Source organism: Prionailurus bengalensis, chromosome D2, assembly GCF_016509475.1.
Source record: "Prionailurus bengalensis isolate Pbe53 chromosome D2, Fcat_Pben_1.1_paternal_pri, whole genome shotgun sequence".
In the NCBI taxonomy this organism is placed as follows: Eukaryota; Metazoa; Chordata; class Mammalia; order Carnivora; family Felidae; genus Prionailurus; species Prionailurus bengalensis.
This window is the reverse complement of record NC_057351.1, coordinates 57,527,426-57,545,398: the sequence shown is the minus strand read 5'-3', so window position 1 is coordinate 57,545,398 and position 17,973 is coordinate 57,527,426. Positions and strand designations below refer to the sequence as shown.

The 17,973-nt window shown below is 35.9% G+C and overlaps 1 protein-coding gene and 1 long non-coding RNA gene across 2 annotated transcripts in view; one reads left to right on the top strand and one right to left on the bottom strand.

The window, feature by feature from the left end:
* HPSE2 (heparanase 2 (inactive)) overlaps nucleotides 1-17,973 on the top strand; it is a 663,935-nt gene that overhangs the window by 169,494 nt on the left and 476,468 nt on the right. The window lies entirely within an intron of this gene.
* On the bottom strand, nucleotides 2,976-17,804 carry LOC122493117. The gene is made up of 2 exons (XR_006299825.1): nucleotides 15,922-17,804; nucleotides 2,976-3,291 (listed from the first exon to the last, which is right to left on the bottom strand). It is a non-coding gene; the product is annotated as an uncharacterized LOC122493117 (long non-coding RNA).

Here is a 17,973-nt window from a genome sequence, read left to right as displayed (position 1 = left end):
TGTTACATTTTAATTAAGCCATGCAAAAATGAGTATCTTGCCTCTTTCTTCAAGTTTAGAATAACTTTATTCCAAGGGCAATCCAGTGTGGCTTTCCCTTTTTTTCTTTGCCTTGTAAATTCCTTCTGTAGACATTTCTCCTTTTGTTGCTTCAATATTCTTTTGGAAAATAGAGATGATGTTTGAAAAGTGTATCAATAAAAAAGGATTTCTTTCTTTATATTTGTTTCTTTTTTAATAAACTACTGTAGTAGTTATGTTCTACTAGCTGAGAAGGATGTAACATCTTCCTGACCCTGGGTAATGTGACTGCAAATTTCTTTGGCTTTCAGCCTCACAATGATGCTGTCTTCTATGCTTTCTTTCCTTTCCTTTCCTTTCCTTTCCTTTCCTTTCCTTTCCTTTCCTTTCCTTTCCTTTCCTTTCCTTTCCTTTCCTTTTTCCATTCCTTTCCTTTCCTTTCCTTTTTCCTTTCCTTTCCTTTCCTTTCCTTTCCTTTCCTTTCCTTTCCTTTCCTTTCCTTTTTTCTTTTCTTTTCTTTTCTTTTCTTTTCTTTTCTTTTCTTTTCTTTTCTTTTCTTTTTAACTGATCATATCATGAATCCACAAATTTAGCTGCTTTTCCATTTTTTCCATAGCTTTGCCACATACAATAGATATTATTTTAGCTCTGTTTGGAGTGGGTCCCTTTTCTGGAGGTACTCTGTTATTGATTCACTATCACTGAACTCAAGGCCAGCAGCACCAGAACTCATGCCTGAAGGAAGCTCATCTACTATACCTATTTCCTCTGAAAGGCACATCATAGAGTTCTTGCACTTCGGAACACTAAAGAGCACTTAAGCACTATGCTTGGGAGCCATCTTAAATGGTAAAATCATCAATAAAAGGCACAATAATGTGAAAATGTAGCATAAAATAGGCTAGGAAAAGTACACTTGCTTACAGTTTAAAAGCTGATCATCTTGTTTGGCCTCCATTGGGAACATGGGAGTCGGACATCCATTTTTTTTGTGGTTTTGCACTTGTTTGCAAATGACCACAAGAGCAACATGAGTATCGCCTTTAGGGATACAAATACATTTTTTAGCAAGTGGACAAATTTGTACATACAGAATTGGAAAAAATAAGAGTCAGTTGTAATTGGATTTATTAAAAGTCACAGACATCTCTACATTCAATTTTTAGGACTTTTAAAATGTTTGAATGAATTAAGAAGAGCAGGTAACATCATAAAAGTTACCACATACTGTATTACTGTCTATTTCTCAGAGTAGACTTATAAAGGAAAACTTTGAGTTTATTATCAGGTTACTATTAGAAGCCAAAGTAAATAAAATGATTATTTTCAAATCACAGAACAAGTCAGTGGTTAGTCAAAGTGCAACTTTGGTAAAATAGCACCGGATTGCCAGGTTATTTTTGCCACTTTTGTTGGTACTACCCTACACCTTTTTTTTGTTTGTCTTTTGAGGGCCTGCTGATGGAAGATGACTTCTTTGAGACTGTATAGCGTCTCCTTTATCTTTTACACCTGCTCGAGGTACATGTTTATTTAATAAATACTTACCGAATGCTTTATCTAGCAATATTTTCAATTTTTAACATTCATGTAATAGGTATGATGTAGTGGTTACAACCTGAGGCTTTTAAGCCTGGTTCAAAGGCTGGCTCTACCTTTTACTAGCTGTGTAGATTGGAGCATGATATTTATTGTCCCTAAATCTATTTCTCTTTTTTTAAAATTTTTTTTAATGTTTATTTATTTTTGAAGGAGAGACAGTGTGGGGCAGGGGGGTGGCAGAGAGGGAGAGAGACACAGAATGCTAAGCAGGCTCCAGGCTCTGAGCTGTCAGCACAGAGCCCGACGTGGGGCCTGAACCCATGAACCGGAAGATCACGGCCTGAGCCGAAGTCAGTCTCTCAACCGACTGAGCCACCCAGGCTCCCCATGTTTCTCTTTTTATAAAATTGGTGAAATAATAATATATTATTTCATATATGCTGTAAATATTTGAAATATATATTCACAAATATGAAAATTTAAGAAACCTGCATTTCACATATATTATAAATAATTAATATATCATTTATATAGATAAAATAATTATTGTGTTGTGAGAATTAAATGAGGTAATTTGTATAAAATCATAGCACAACAGCATGAGGAATATGTTCAGTGATACTGTAATAGTGATGTATGGGGACAGATGGTAGCTTCACTTGTGAAAATAACATAATGTATAAACTCGTTGAATTACTTACGTTGTACACCTGAAACTACTGTAACATTGTGTGTCAACTGTACTCAAAAATTTTTTTTAAATACCTACCACAATGCTAGGTACATATAAGCATTTTATGAAACATGTATTATTACAAAGAGCCTATTTTAAATGAGAACACAACAGTTCTCTAAGGCATATGGTATTTATCTCACCTCTGCTATTTTATTTTATGTTTTATAATGAAGTCTCAGAGAGGTTAAGTGACTTCCTTCCAGACTCTACCACCTTTAAGTTGGGTTAGCTTTCCCTCCTGTGAATTTACAATGAATCTTCTTCTTACACTGTTAATGTATTAATTATAAGATAAGGTAATATGTCATTCAGAATGACATATGGGCAGAGATCATGTTTGTTAGCTTAATTTCATAGAAGACTTCTGGTTACCCAGCTCACTGCCTGGCACAATAGTAAGTCTCCAGTGTATGATTATTGAGTGAATAGATTAATTACCAAGGCCACAATTTTTATGTAGTAAATCAGCCCTCCTGTTTCCTATTTCCATTCTTATTTACAAATATTATTGGCATTATAACCATGCTTCTTAGGCACTACACTAGATTGAAAGAGTGAAGACTGTAGAGATACATAAAACACACTTTCTGTTCTAGGAATGTGTGTCTATTACAGGTAGGAGATAGATAGTATAGTAGCTTCTTTTGGCTCCAATAACAAACTACTATAAACGTGGTGGCATAAACAATAGCAATTTATTTCCTCATGGTTCTGGAGGCTAAAAGTTCAAAATCAAGGTGTTGTCAAGGACCTGCTTCTTTGAAGGCTCTTGAGGAGTCTCTGTTCCTTGCCTCTTCGAGCTTCTGGTAGTTCCAGACATTGCTTGGCTTGTGGCTCCATCACTTCAATCTCTGCCTCTGGTCACATTGCCTCCTTCTTTTCTATCTGTTCTCTGTGTATCTCTTATAAGGACACTTGACATTGGTGTTAGGGCCCTCACAGATACTCCAAGAGGATCTCATCTTTGTTCTTTAATTCAATCTGCAAAGACCCTTTTAAAAAAATAAAGTGACATTCATAAGTTCCATGGATTTGACATGATGGATATTTTGAGGGACCATTTTTTAGCCTACTACAGATAGTAATCACTGTCAACTCCATTTTTATGAAAGTACAAACAGTTGCTTACTTCAAGTGTGAGGAATGATTATGTTGCCAACCATAAACGGAGGGATGGCAGTATCTACAAAACACAGCTTAGCCATGCTTAAGGATTGTCTTTTTAAAGTATATTAAGTTTTGAATATCTTTCTAGCCACCCATGCTAAGTTCTTACTGAGAAATTTAATATGCATTCATCCCTCCCTGCCCCCCAACCCCCATCATAGAAAATAATGGAATACAGAGTCTATATTTTAAATTACTTGGCTACAACTCCCTCACCCTATCTCCATCATTTCCAGTCATGTGGCTTTGGGTTAAGTCTTGCCTGTAAAATAAGAATTAAAATAGTACTACCACATTGGGTTATTTTAAGGATTACATGAATTAATACACAAAAGGCATTTAGAACAGTGCCTTACACATAGTAAGTCTTTAATTAGTTGATGTATATTAACTACTCTTAACTATTGTTGTACTTGGCTTTATTGGGGATACAGGAGAAATATAAGACATGGTTCCTTTCCTTGAGGGGAATATAGAAATTTCATTTAGGGATTATCTGGAAAATATAGGACTAACATAGTTGAGTTCTGGGTGAGGGATGAGAGACCAAAATCATGAAGTCTGTTTCAGAGGTTGTTATGGTAAATCATATGTGAAATAAGGGCGCCTGAAATGGAGCTGTAGAACAGAGTAGAAAGGTTGGGTAAGTAAAGAATTTTAAAGAACAGTGGACCAAGTCTTGGAAACTACTCTACTATGTTATGGGAGAAAAACAGTCTTTTTCTTAGTTCCACTGTCTTTCTAAAACCAGTATTGATTAGCCTTGATAAGATTCCTTCCAGAGCTCAAGTTTTCTGAATCTGAACTCTTCTGAATTTTGAGGAAATCTCATAGGTCCAATAATTTGTTCAGGTGAACTGAGTGCTAGAAGCCTAACCTTGTTCCAGCCTGTATGTTGTCTGAATTATTCTCTGCTGAATAATCTTTCCTTATCCTCACTCATTTCTGCTCTTATAGCTCCTGAAACACATGGACTTGGTGACTCTATATGAGAGAAAACTTCCCAAAAAATTACATCTGCTTACATTTTTCTTTGAATACTTACTCTCCTTCTAGTTCATTCCTCTGATAGAAATACAGACAAATAGCCAGGAAAAAGAAGGGCAAAGGTCTTGAAAAAAGAGATGGCTGTTGTTTCTTTTCTTTGAATGATTAGTGTGATCTCACAGTAGATTTTTAGTTTGTAAGTATGCAGCTGAGTACAACTGATTCAGCCAGATATAGCAACATTATAATCTCAGCATCTCTTGCAGTTTCTCTATTAAATTTAATAAAATTGCATGAAAGGCAGTCACCCAAACACAAGTGAAAATTTTAAATAATTATTTAATTATTTTATAATTACTATAATTCAGCTTTAATGTAGCTGTTATTCATTCAAAGAAGATAAATCTAGCATTTCATCTGCTCTATTGAATACCAGAATAACAAAATTGATAACGTTAAGCTTTCCCACTACTAAAGGTTTGATGTTATCTTTATTTAGCATCAGTTCCCTGCTTCCAAAATAGTACATCTATAGTCATCTTCAGTTAGTGCTTTTAGCTGGAGAGAGTAAAAGTTACCAAAGCAGTAAGGTTTTCAGTTACTTTATAATGAATATATTGGGCCCAGAGTTGAATTATCATGCCTAACATGTAACTCAGAATTTTCCATGATCTCTTTCTTTGATCACCAGGTAATTATTTTCTCTATAAAGTTGCAGTCTTTATTTTTTCTTTTCTTTTCTTTTAGAGAGAGAGAGAGTGGGGGAGAAGGGCAGAGAGAGAGAGAGAGAGAGAGAGAGAGAGAGAGAATGCCAAGCAGGCTCCATGCTCAGCTCAGAGCCTGATGCTGGGCTCCATCCCAAGACCCTGGGACTATGACCTGAGCAGAAACCAAGAGTCAGATGCTCAGCAGACTGAGCCACCCAGGCACCAACCCGCCTACCACCCCCCCCCCCCCCCCCCCCCGCCCAATCCAATTCAGGCTTTTAAAATCCCACGTTAAGATACAGGTTTCCCCTGCTGTCTGAAAATGTCTTTTAAGCCACTGTGCTTTTATGAAAGACCTACATTAATACCTGCTTTTGTAAACCTAAAAAAGGGGATTTTCCCTTCTACAAAATGGTAATCATTTCTTCACTTTATGCCATTCTGACTTAAAAAAGGTTTCACAGGAATGCCAGACTTCCAGCTAGCAGGAGAAACCTGTATTTTATTTAGCATTACAGATTATTCTCTTTACTCACTCAAGCTCCCCTATATTTTGAACTTCTCTTTTGTCACTGTGTATGTGTGTGGTGGGGTTGGTAGTGGGGATATGGTTCATGATAAGGATGAGCATAGTTTTTTTTTTATTAAATGAATTATTTTGCTTTTTCCCATTTTGCTCATTATAGGCAATTTGCAGAATACAGACAGGTAGAAAAAAGGCAATTTGCAAAATACAGACAAATTTAAAACATTACCCAAATATACTTTTGGAAAATTCTAATGACAAAAATGAGCATATTAGCCTAGTGAAAAAATGCTATATTCTTGTTCTTATAAGTTGTTCATGTTTACTAAAGCAAATTTGGGATTTACCTTTTGATACCACTAAGATGTGATCATCAAAACCATCTAGTTCAGAAGTAATATATTTACATCGCAGGTGCTGTTTTATGTTTTGTGGACTTGGGTATTTTACTTTGGAGACAGCACTTTATTAGATGTGAGAAGTTACCTTCAGAGACAAAGATGTTTGTGGGCAGGAAATTCTTTGAGTATTCTTAGATAGCAATATATTGGAGGGATATTTTGAAATTAGTGTATCAGCTTAGCACTTTTACTTGGCTAACAGCTTTTTATGAAAGATTTTTCTCGCTTTGTGGCAAAGTTGTGACTTGTAGTTCACCTAGACAGAAGATGGCTTATTTATTCAGGTAATTTTGACATACTGGCAATCATGCTTATATAGCTCAAAGAGAAAATTACAAACACTGTCATTTTTTGTGTTACTACTTTGTTAAGAGTTTTCTTGGTAAGGGTTACCACAACCGCTGATTGATGGAAGGTACAATTAACCTTAAATTTATAGTTCATTAGTATAGTTTATTATTCCCACTTGATTTGTACATATCATTGCAAAATTATATTCTACAGTGGAAGCCTCTGCAGTTCTTGTAAGAAAAAAACATTCACAGAATTTTTTGGGTTGCTTAGTAAAATCTAGAAGAATACACACACAGTTCAACATGATGATCTTACTATTACATGACTCAGGAATCCAAATATATAATTTATCATCTTAACAAGAGATCATGTAGGGGTGCCTGGGTGGCTTAGTTGGCTAAGTGTCTGACTTTGGCACAGGTCATGATCTCCCAGTTCATGAGTTCAAGCCCCATGTTGGGCTCTGTGCTGACAGCTCAGAGCCTGGAGCATGCTTCAGATTCTGTGTCTCCCTCTGTCTCTGCTCCTGCCCCACTCACGCTCTGTCTCTGTCTCTGTCTCCCTCTCTCTTTCTCTTCCTCTCTCAAAAAATAAGCATTAAAAAATATATATAAAAATCTTGGGTGTCTGGGTGGCTCAGTTGGCTGAGTGTCCAACTTCGGCGCAGGTCATGATCTTGTGGTTCACGAGTTTGAGCTCCCTCGGGCTCTGTGCTGACAACTCAGAATCTGGAGCCTGCTAAGGACTCTATGTCTCCCTCTCTCTCTCTCTCTCTCTCTCTCTGCCGCCCCCCCATACTCTCTTCTCTCTCTCTCAAAAATAAATAAATGTTAAAAAGTAAAAAAAAAATCATCTTTATCAAAAGTGTTTTTGATCTGTAAATAAGGAACATGCCCACATGAAGTTGTCCCCCAAAATATATATCTTATAAATACATTGAGAGATAACTGCATCAAATGAAACTACATTTCTAGGAACTAAAATTCTTTCTGCTATGTTGATAGGGGTAGGACTTGATATAAAAATAACACTAGGATTATTGTCTTCCTTCTGGTGGCAATCTTAAGCTTTTTGGGATGGGAGTTGATAGGGAGTTGAGCTAAGTGAGAGAGGAGAGGAAGAAGGAAAGACAGTAGCAAAGTTGCTTTATTTATTGCATAAATGATGATGCAATGCCAAATAAACAGCCCAATGGGGCAGAATAGAGATCTCAAAGAACAATCCATCTGTGTGTGTTACTTATGTATGATAAGGTGGCACCATAAATCAGTGGACCTATATGTGAACGGTAAGTCCATGAAGTTAATAGAAGAAAATAGAAGTGAATATATGTGTGATCCAACGGCTCAATAAGTGACTTCTTGACAAAATTTTAAGGCACAAACCATAAGGCAAACAGTGGTAAATTAAAATTAAGGGTTTTTAATGCAATGAAACCTCCAAGGCCAAAGTTAAAGGCAGATGACAGAATAAGAGAATATATAGGCAATGTGTATAACCAATAAGAGATTAATATCTTGGTTATATATGAAGCTTCTGGAATCAACAAGAAAAGAAAAATAGGTGAAGGATAGGAACAGAAAATTTATTTTGGGGAAAACCCTAAAATCTAGGGAACCTGTGCTCAAAATCATTAATAATTTTGAAGATACACGTTGTAAAAGCAATGGGATACTACCTTCTACCTGTTAGACCAGCAAAGTTAGAAAGTTTGATAAAGCCAAGTGTTGACAAGCACAAGGGATATGGGGACCCTCATGTACTACTGGTGAGATTATAGGCTAGTACAGACATTCTGCAGAACAAATAAAGAGTATCCTTACTCTCTGACTTTGAAATTCCACTCATGTTTTTTTACTCCAAGGAAATTCTCATGTGGGTTTATAAAGGGACATGTACAGGTATTTGTTGAGTTTTACTTGTGGTGAGGGAGTTAGGGCCGTCTGGGTGTTCATTACTGGGAGAATGCATAGATAAAATGTGGTGATTACACAACAAGTATTATGCAACAATTAACAACCAGTTTGTTGTTATACATAGCAACATGGATGGATCATAAAAGCATTGCAAAAGAAAACAGCAATAAATAGTACAATACCATTTATATGAATTAAAAATACAAATGTTCACAAAATAATGTACATTTATAAAAGCACATGCAAAGAAAAATATGTTACACACATTTAAGTCATTGTCTGTCTTAAGGATAGGAGGACTTGAATGTGGTATGAATATAGAGAGAAATAAAAAAATAAATGCAATAAGAGAAGGGCTTTGCAAAAATTGACAATGATGATATGTCAAGAACTGAGTATAATTATTTCTACCCTCTGCACCTGAGATGGCAAGCAAAACAACACAAAACAATGTTAGGACAATAACAGAAATTAAATAATAACAGATATTAAAAATAAAAATTATAATTCCTCTACAGATTCACATTGTTTGAAAGAATGAAATTTGTTGTTGATGTTATTGTTGTTGTTACATTTATATTATATAATGAGTGAAATACATTTCATTTATATTATATAATTTCATTATATTATATAATTATATATTATAATTATATTATATAATTTCATTATATTATATAATTATATATTATAATTATATTATATAATGAGTGAAATAAATGGAAAAAATACAACTAATTATTTCTCAGTAACTCTGTGTTCCTTAGTTGTTATCTCCAAGGTTTAAACTGCTTTGAATCAGGGAAGTAAATATAGCTTCCATTTTGGTGGCTCTGTGCACCATATCACAAGTGATTGTAATTTAATTAGAGACATCTATATAAAATACAAATTTGATTACTCCCATGGTCAAATTCTTTATTGGCTCCATTTAAGCTTTTCTGGGAGGGGAAAATGACTTTTAAAAATGTAACATACACATACTTTGGTTCCTGACTACATCTTTTTGCTTCATCTCTCTCTTCAAGCACCCTGAGCTCCATGCTATAAGAAGCTTCTTTTCTTTCACAAATGTGACATGTTGTTTGATCACCATTTGCCTTTATACATTCTGATCCTGAAATAATCCTCTTTCACTCAAGAAATTTGCAAGGTGGTTTCAGATACTTGGGGCAATTAAAAAGTCTGTTTTAGGCCAGTTTTTTGTGTTAAGCACTGCCCTGGTTCAAGGGATGTAAAGATAAGAGAAAAGGATGCATTACTTAAGTTAATGTGCTTTTTAGTATCAACGCACTTGATTGAACAGAGTTGCCAAATCATTAATTTTCCACTAATTTAACTTTATCCTTGCTTTCATTGAGCTAGAGAAGTGTCTGTAATTATAAAATGTTAGAGTTGCAAGGGGCCTCTAAGGTCAGACTAGTGCAAATTCTTGGATCAATGGTTAGGAACTAAAGACAGTATGGAGATGTGAATGGCTTAATGCCATAATACATTTTGTCTTCAATCAAGGATAACTTCTAGAACCCTCATCATGCTGCTTTTTAGTTAACCTCAAGGAAGGACCAACATGAACACTGACCTACCTAGAAAGACAAAACCAGACACATAAAGAAGAGAAGGTTAAAGTACAGACTTGTTCATTTGCCACCTTGAGACTTCTTGTGGCATTTTTCTTTTCCTGTAGAATAAGGGGAGTCTGGGCAAAAATAGTTGTTATTGGGCCTCAGACAAGTGCAACTACTAACTATCTGAAGTAGGAATGAGCAGTGGACATTTCCTTTCTAATGCTGAAGAGCAAATGGAAAAAGGAAAGGTTCATATAAAAAGCCTTGGTTTGTTAAGACTTGGCTTATGTAAACTTGGCTTTATGTAGTTTTCTGTCAGCCAAGATAAATTTTTCCTGGTGAATAAACATATACATTATGTTCAGCCTTGAGTAGTTAGTTTGTTATGTGACAAATGAGAAGACCCAATAGGAATCTCATCGGGAAGTCATATTACCCCCACCCCCTTTTTATTGTCGATAGCCACTTAATTATCTGGTAATATAAAGTGACTTTGATTTATGTAAACATGTACTTTCATAAGAGTCTCTATAATAGATGGTCCCTGACTTAAGATGGCTTGACTTACAATTTTTCGACTTTACCATGGTGTGAGAGTGATATACATTCAGTTGAAACTGTACTTTGTTTTTTAAATTTTGATGTCTTCCTGGGCTAGCAATGTATAGTATGATACTGTCTACTGATGCTTGGCAGCAGCAGCAATGAGCCACAGCTCCTGGTCAGGCATGGGATCTGGGTGGGGTGGGGGGCAGGTGCAGGGGGTGGAGGCTAACAATCCATATACTTATAACCATTCTGCACCTATACAACCATGCTGTTTTTCACTTTGAGTATTCAATAAATTACATCAAGTATTCAATACTTTATTATAAAATAGGTTTCAGGTTAGATGATTTTGCCCAACTATAAAGTATTGTAAGTGTTCTGAACACATTTAAGGTCAGCTAGGCTAAGCTAGGGTATTTGGCAGGTTAGGTGTAAATGATTTTTTGACTTAGGATATTTTTGACTTACGATGGGTTTATTGGGACATAACACCATTGTAAGTCAAGGAAGATGTGTAGTAACTTTATAGAAGTCAGGGAATATTGATGATCAGAAACCCAAATAACATAGCTATGGGGATCCAGACAGTGCTGATTACCCAAAAGGAAAACTATGCATATGCTTAGGGTGCTAACAAAAAAAAGGTTCGCCAGAAAAATATCTTTTTTAAAAAGGCATAAAAGTGGCCACAAAGGAGAAAATTAGAAATTCGTTGGGCTTCCTTATACTTTTTTTCCTTTACAGGTTAATAATTGTTTTTATTTTAAATTACATGGTGAGAGATGTGTAGGACTAAGTTTTCAGTCTTATAAAGATTTTAGTCAGTCCTTGATCTAAAAAATTCATTATTTCAAAGTTTATTTATTTTTGGGACAGAGAGAGACAGAGCATGAACGGGGGAGGGGCACAGAGAGAGGGAGACACAGAATCGGAAACAGGCTCCAGGCTCCGAGCCATCAGCCCAGAGCCTGATGCGGGGCTCGAACTCACGGACCGCGAGATCGTGACCTGGCTGAAGTCGGACGCTTAACCGACTGCGCCACCCAGGCGCCCCTAAAAAATTCATTATTTAATCCAGGAATAAATGAGTCATGTGTATGATAGACTTGTTTCTAGTATTCTCTAAGGCCTAAGCATTTCAATCTTGAGTGGATCAGATACTCCCTCTCCTCTTGCTTCTAGCCCCTGGTCAGTTTGGAAAGACACCCACCATAATTGGGTCATTTCTGAACTCTCCCAAGTTAAAATCTTACAAGGCATCTATCCGTAACAAGTGGCAGTTTGGGGTCACTAGTGGTTACTCAACTGAATCATCATCCAAATATTTTACTTTACTTGCTTTACCAGTTCATTATTGAAATTATTTTTTTTTTCCAAACTTAGCTTAGAGTCTGTCTGAAGCTTGACCACATGTGAAGTTTGACATTTTAAAGGTCAGCTGGTTTGAGTTATTTGTATGTAAGTCAACAGATTTGTTTTTTCTTTTAAACAGGGAAATGTCTATTGTTTTTCCACTTGAAAAACTAAATAAAACACACACACAAATATCTCATGAGCTCTCCTCAGACTTTCCCAGAAAGAGCCTGTATTTGTGTTGAGACAAAACATAGGGAAGTTTCAAATTTAGATGGTTTGGAGACAGTTCACATTTCAGTAGCTCAAGGCTTAGATAAGGGAAAACCTGTAGAAGAAAGACTTCCACTATCTTTAAGTGGAGAGAAGAAAATATGACCTCCTCATGTGTGTGTTGTATTCATATCATCTTTTGAGCTTATTGGAAACTGAAGCTTAAAACGCAGAAGAAAACATTTTGGAGTCTTTTACCTTCTCCTGACTGCTCTCTCCTCTAAAGCATGGCTCATATGGCAGAGATAATCTTAGAATGTAAACCAGATCATACACTCCCTTTCATAAAACCCTAACTTTTTTTTCATAGCCCAGAAGATGCATGATCTGCATGATCTGAACTCCAGCCTCAAAGGAGGTCTACACGTAACCCCAATAGAAAATTTAAGGTAGAAGATGATTTCAATTTGTAAAACGTTTATGGGTAACAGAGTAATGTCAAGATTAGGTTTAATGACTGTTCATAAAATGGGCACTATCAGAAAGTAAAATATACCAAGACCAGTGAGATAGAGAGAGGCAGTATAAAAATCTATTGTTTGTCCACATGCAAACAAAGCCTCCTCTCTGCTCCTCTAAAGATTAGTCCCTTGTCATTAGTGACTGAGATCAAAACATTGCTCTACTTTAAGTGATTGAAATCAAACCTGTATCAGCAAGTTAGAAAGAAAAAAAAAGTCAACTGAGTTGGAGTGGGGAGGGTTAGGGAGGAAGTAGATTGAGGGAGCCTTACCATTGGTTGGTAGAATAACTGTAATTTAAAAAAGCACCACCATTTAACAGCCTCCTTTTTTTGTCACCTTGGTAGCTTTCATATTGCTACCTCTGAAGTCTTCATTGTAATATTAACAGCTGTAATTCAGTGTATTACTGGCATCTTTAAAAAATGTGGCACTTTGGTAGAATATGCTCAGGGGAAGGAACTGCTTCTTCCACCTTACTTTAGTCTGATTCCTTTCTGTTTCTCTACCTCATCTCTTTTTTTCAGTTACATAAATTGCCAAGCTGTTTGTTACTGGCCCCAGGACCTCCACTCTAGCTATTCCTTCCATCTGGAAGCCCCTCTTCCCTCTATTTGCCTGGCCAACTTTTGCTAATCCTTTAGAACTCAGTGTAACTCAGTGCTCATCAACAAGGACTTTCCATGAATGATTGAATGAATGAGAGATATAAAAAGGAACAGTGCAGAAGAGTAGCCCTCAAGGACATGTAATACTGCTAGGGTGATACATTCTGAATACATGAAAAGTTCATGATACAAGACAAGGATAAGTTAAGAGAGTTGAGTGCTTAGAAGGAACAGTGTCTATTTTTAACTAAGGTTTTGTTATAGACTTTACACAGTAGGGTAGGTTTTGAAGAGAACTTGAAGGATGGTGATATCTGTGTAGATGTAGAGGAGGGGCACTAGAAAATGGAAGAATTTTCTTGTTTTTTTTTATTTTTTATTTTTTAGTGTTTATTTTTGAGAGAGACAGAGACAAAGTGTGAGCGTCGGAGGGGCAGAGAGAAAGGGAGACAGAATCCAGAACAGGCTCCAGGCTCTGAGCAAGCTGTCAGCCCAGCAGAATTTCTTGTTTGGGAGAAGTAAATATGGGAGTTGGATTGGAGTGGAGAGACCGATTGGGGAAGGGAAACCTTGAATTTTATAGGTAGAAGAAACCTGATACTCATATTCAGCTGACTTCAACTGAATACCTACCATGTGTCAAGCATGTTAATTTTGCTTTTACTTAATTTTTATTTACCCCAACTATATGAAAAAAATATTACTTATCTTTATATTATAGGTAAGGAAACAGATTCATAGAGGTTAAATAACTTGCCCTGGATCACCTGATTAGCAAGCAGCAAAAACTGGTATTTTAGCCCCTTATCTCCTGACTCAGAGTCTAGTACTCTTTTCTACTTTCCTGTGCAATTTCTTACAAACAGTCCCAAAATAAGAATCTTTGGTGGAAATAGGTTTCAGAGGACCTGAATGTGAAATCTGAACTTCGTTTTTTAGCCAACAGTGCCTATTAGAGATAGCGTGATAAGGGGAATTACATGATGAAAATAGTATTTATGAATTATTATTTTATATTTATATATAAATTTATATATAATTATTTATATAAAATTTATATATAAATTTATAAAGATTATTCTGGTGGTCATGCGGAGGATAGGTGAGAAGTAGGAGAGTCCGTTGACAGAGAGACTAATCCACATCATTACCAAAACAATAATTGAGGGCTGTGTCCTTGGTTGGGCACTGGGGTGATGAAAAACTTTTGCGTGGATTGAGCTATGCAGGTGCTCCTCATTTAATAATAGATATGCTCTTCTTAGGTTGTGTGAACATTCACCTGTGTTTCCCATTGACTTACATTATAATGTAAAATATTTTATCTCCATCTGGCATTGAGGCTAGATAATAGAGCCTGCTGTTCCTAATGAGTGTTCTTTACTAGGTCATTAACTTTATTTTGACCTTTGGTTCCTAGTCTATAAAGGCATTTCTTAAGCCTTTTTCCAGCCTGCACAGTCCATGGTTCTGTGACTAATCCTTAATTGGAAACTGCCATCATTGCTGTTCTCCATCTAAAGAAACATTTTAACACATCTTTTTTGAAACTCCTTATGTTTCCTGTTAAGTTATGGAATGCCTCTACTCGGCAAAAGTCTAGAAGGGTCATTTATACCCATACTTCAGTATTTCTTGATGTTTCTACATATTTAGTCATTCGTGTTGCTGGTACATAGAAAACAAGTAAAACACAAACTGGCCCAAGAGTGAATATGCAGATGAATAAGATGAAAGGCGGAGACACAATTTAATACACAAATGCATTCTCAGTGCTGAAAACAAACCAGCAAAGAAAAGAGGCTGGAAGAAAACATTCTAAAATGTTAATAGTAGATATGTGCAGATGTGGGAATTGTGGTTTATTTATGTGTATTTATATACCTCTTTGTCTTTGCTTTTTGCATCATCTAAGTTATCTACAGTTAGCATATTTAACTTTTATAATCATCAAAAAATTATAAAAGTATCTTGTTATTTATGCATATCCAAAAGGGCTTTAACATGATGGAAGTTTAGTAAGTCTGTCTTGATTGTTTATTGACTGATCTTTAATGCAAGTAGTGAAGATTGTGTGCTGTAGAGAAATCTTATGTTTTGTTGCTCCTGAGGATCCTTAAAGTGACTCCCAATACTCTACAGCTGGGACCAAGGTGAATTAGGTTCCCAACTCAACAAACATTCACAGAGAATGTACTCTGTGTAACAGAGAGGCGATCTATAAAAAATGGACAAGATTTCTAGGAGCTAACTCCATTAGGGATAATGAGAAATGTACATAGCTAACTATAATTCAAAGAAGATGAATTCATGCTGTATTACAGGTACAAACAGAGCTGTGGGACCACAGATGAGGGAGAGATTAGTTTTGCCCTAGGGTAGTAGAGGGATACATTTTTAAATCTGTTTTCCAATTATATAGTAACTAGTATCTTCCACAGTTAATCATTTTCAACCCACCTACATAATTTTCCCCTTATCTGCATACCAGTTTTATAGTTGATTCATCTTTTTAACTTAAATAATTCAAATAAATGAATTAAGAAAGTAAACTTTATCTTACTACTATAAATGGAAAACTAGTTCTCTTGCCATAAAAAGACAGTAACTAAAAATAAAGACAGTATAAACAAAATAGGGTTATTAAATTCTATGTAGGTAGTGTTGCCTGTTCCTTGGCACTGAAACCAAGTCCTTAAAAAAAAACTTAACAAGTGTTGGAGACATGCTAATGACACTATAGCATGGCACTGGGACTTCTTAATAAATCAGAAAATCAGAAAAAGAATTGAAAATGGAATGGCTTTCTCACCCTGTGATTCAATGCTATTTAATGACTTCTCTTAACCACTCATGATACCAGTCTCACTTCTTTGGAAATACTTTGCTGATTCAACAGTCCAGATTTTAGGTCTGATAGATATGATCTTAGTAGAAAAGAAGCAGATTTCATGGAAGAATTGGTGTCTGGGACTTTTGGCTGGTAGAATCTGAGGCAAGGATAGTCCCGTGGAAAAACTGTGCACAGAAACATACTGGTTTCTATGGTGACAGTAGAAAGAGAAGGAGGAAGACTGGCTTCTATTTTACAGTTCTGTTTTTCTGCCCCAGAACTCATTTAGGCTCTAGAGGTAAGGATGAGCTGGATGGTAGTTTTCCTGTGTTTCTAAGGACTTCTTAGTTGTCTCCATCTACAGGAGGGCCTCCACCCCCTATCGTCTGTGAGTGGGCTTCAGGCTATGAATGCTTCTGCAGGATGTGAATAATGGGTGTTTTTTGAATGCAGATGGCATTTATATACTGAAAATGGTCTTCACTAGTAGGGTTTGGGGGAGTTTATCAGCTTCAGAAATACAGCCTTTCAAATGTAGATCATTGAACACATTAGTATCATTTAACAAAACATCTTGGGCACCAAGAGTGCTTTGATACTTTGAAATCCAAGATAAATGCTGTCAGTCAAGACAAAGTGATATTTCTTTATGGGCTAGACCTTTGAAGAGATACTGGTGTTGGACTTGGCAACATATCAGCAGCCACTGGGACTCCTTTCCCACTGACTGTTTTTTCAGAGATAATTTTGACAAGAGACTGGAGAGAGTCCCTCTTAGTTCTCTGGGGAGTGTGAAATTACTAGATTTAAAAGATTTATCTTGTTTGCCTCAGAAGAGCTCAACCTTAAACTTGGTATGAATTGTAATTTGTAGCAGAATGCAAAGCAGTTATGAAACCACTCCCTTAGAAAGTGTGAATTCATCTCATACTAATGTTCAGAAAGCATGATCAATACCCTAGTCGTCATCCTCTCAGAATAAGAGTCATAAATATATTGGCTGCCATATTTTTAGTGCCTTTTCTGTTTGCTGTATGCCAGACACTGTATTTTTCCCTTCATACACATTATCTTCAGTTTTCACATCAACTCTGTAAAGTAGATATTTTAGTCACTTTGCCATGGAGAACTTGAGGTTCTCATAGGTCACATAGCTAGAAGTAGTGGGAGCCAGTACCTCCTAACTCTTCAAGTCTGTGTCTTTAAGATTTGGTCCTAAATTTGACATGATACTTCAGGTGAGCTGTGATAGGAATATAATCCAGTAGAAATATTATAAAATTTTAATATTAATGTAGCTAAATTTTACATTTTCCTCCCTTCTTCCTAACCCCTATGGCATATGAGTATCACATAAGCATGAGAAGCCTAAGACTCAGACAGATCTGGTTTGAGTCCAGCCACATCACTTACTAGTTCTCAGACTTGGCAAAATATTTAATGTCTCTGCACTCAGTTTCCTTAACTATAAATAGGTGTAATAACAGTACCTGTCTCTTGACATTATTATTTTAAATGAGATAAGGTAATTTAAGTGTTTAGCACATTGCCTAGACTATAGTAAATGTTCAATAGTAGAGCGTATGAATAATAATCATGTAATTTTCATTCATTTAATTGAAGTTTGACTGTTCCTATTGCATCACCTTCTTTTTTGTTTCATGGTTCTCTGTGTGACCTCATTTTCCTTGTATGTTTTTTTTAAATTCTATTTGTTTGTTCGACTAATCTTTGACTTTAACTTGTTCTCTAGAATGCCCAGCTAGGTTCTACAAATGCATTAAAAATATGTCATATGCAAATTAACTGGCCTGGTTTAGTTATTGTATATGTATTTAAATGTATACAAGTATGTGTGTATGTGTGTGTGTGTGTGTATATTTGAGTGTGTGAGTGAGTGACATTTGTGGAGACAATGAAAGACCTCTAAGATACTCGCCTTATAGGGCATTATTTTATTAACAACTCTACTGATCTTTTGGGAATCTAGATCCATCTTTAAACAGCTAAACTTTCTTAAAGTTCTGTGAC